Source organism: Montipora capricornis, chromosome 3 (genome assembly GCF_036669925.1).
Source record: "Montipora capricornis isolate CH-2021 chromosome 3, ASM3666992v2, whole genome shotgun sequence".
In the NCBI taxonomy this organism is placed as follows: domain Eukaryota; kingdom Metazoa; phylum Cnidaria; class Anthozoa; order Scleractinia; family Acroporidae; genus Montipora; species Montipora capricornis.
In genome coordinates this window covers 63,408,750-63,410,330 of record NC_090885.1, presented here as the reverse complement: position 1 = coordinate 63,410,330, position 1,581 = coordinate 63,408,750, and the positions used below count along the sequence as shown (strand labels likewise).

At 40.9% G+C, this 1,581-nt stretch overlaps 1 protein-coding gene across 4 annotated transcripts in view; it reads right to left on the bottom strand.

The window, feature by feature from the left end:
• The window catches only part of LOC138043676 (alpha-1D adrenergic receptor-like), a 23,012-nt gene extending 21,431 nt beyond the window's left edge, over positions 1–1,581 (bottom strand). For 2 of the 4 annotated variants that reach the window (XM_068890055.1, XM_068890054.1), the window contains exon 1: positions 1,426–1,581. The gene's annotated coding sequence lies outside the window, so the exon portion shown is untranslated. The remainder of the gene's footprint in view (positions 1–1,425) is intronic. The other 2 variants (XM_068890060.1, XM_068890059.1) reach the window with 2 other exon arrangements.

The window sequence follows — 1,581 nt, the reverse complement described above, 5'->3', positions numbered from 1 at the left end:
TCTCCCGATCCAGAGTCACTTTAGTTGGATCCCGATCATGTAATTGCCTTTATGTTGTTATTGTCGCATTAGCAGCCACATATCTCGTTACCAATTCAAAGTTGATTTCTGCATCATGACCATCTTCATAATGATGAACTGCACGGTTTTGCTTTTAACATTAGTTCTAAAGATCTAGACCTAAATTAAAGTAAATCAACAGGTGGACAGATTCAAAAGGTTAACCAAAAACTGTGAAGTCGAGCACCTCAGTGACCGGCTCATGATAAACGCTATTTATTTTTGGCTATCAAGAAACCGTACGACCGAGAAGCTCTTCTGATCTCCCTATGGGCCTCAAATCCGTTGAAATTATCCCTATTCTCAAAATAATTGGATTGTTTAAATTGCTCGAACAGAAATTTAGTTGAAAGTTTGTTCCCGATGCGGCTGACCGAAGGATCGGCGGGAGAGAGCACCCTCGAATCGCTAAACATTAGCTTGTCTCAACAACACAAAGAGGTAAACAAAGCCCTTGTCAAGCTAAAAACAACAACTTAGCTACCATGATCATTTCCGCATTGCGGCCATCATCTTTACTGATCCGTGATGATGCGGCAGAAAGAAATTTTGAACTCAAACACTATGCATCTCTCGAAAATAGACTTTGGGTCGTTTGCAACCCAACTGAAAGTAGATTTTCTGGATCAAATCACTCAATGCTCTTAATTAATCAGCAACCGTCCCTTTCACAGAAAATAGAAGCCCTAAGGCACTGCCTTTCGGTGCCCGCATATGCCGGCTATATTTCAGTGAGTTGTCGATATTTAATTTGGATTTGATCATATTGTGAGGTCCTCTTTGGTGACGAGAATGGGTGTTCGGTTTTGTCCATGAATAAATTTGCTGACATGCCAATTTGACAATTTAAGTGCACTCGCATTCAAAACATTCCGTCGGCGTTATCGTGAAATGACTTCAGCTAATTCTTCGTAGGAACTGAGGCGGCCCGTACCGAGGGTTTTTTTCCTCCCTTTAGAAACGTAGTTCAGGTGCTTTTCTCGTCGTACGTACACGCTTATCACAATGAAAACCAATGAACAAAACGAAATGAAATCTTCTTAAGCTTAGTTAGGCGATTGTTACTCATTGAAGATCAATTGTTTATCCCAGTTGCTTCTCGTCTCCGAAGTGAAGTCTAAAACACATAGCAAAAAAAAGGGCGAAGCGCTACTTCAAGAACGAATTAAAAGCGTAAGGCCCACAACCTCCCATCTTGAACGGATTGAACGATCAGCTCAGAAGCATTTCTCCAAACATTTTTCACACTATTTTCTTGAAAAGGGAAAATCTCATGTAAGAAGATAGAAGACCAATTACAAGAACCTTGAAAATATGAACACCTCACACATGTAACGAAAAATCTGACATATCAATTATACTCACCACTGGGAACTGCCCTCTGGAGTCCGCAATGGTTAAAAGCGTGTACCTTTTGTGATCAGCCTTTGGATCCCGCTCGAATCAAGCTAAGATCGAGACGGGTGGAGTGACAACAGGCATGACCTTCGAAAGAAATATGAAACTTTACCTTAAGCAAAT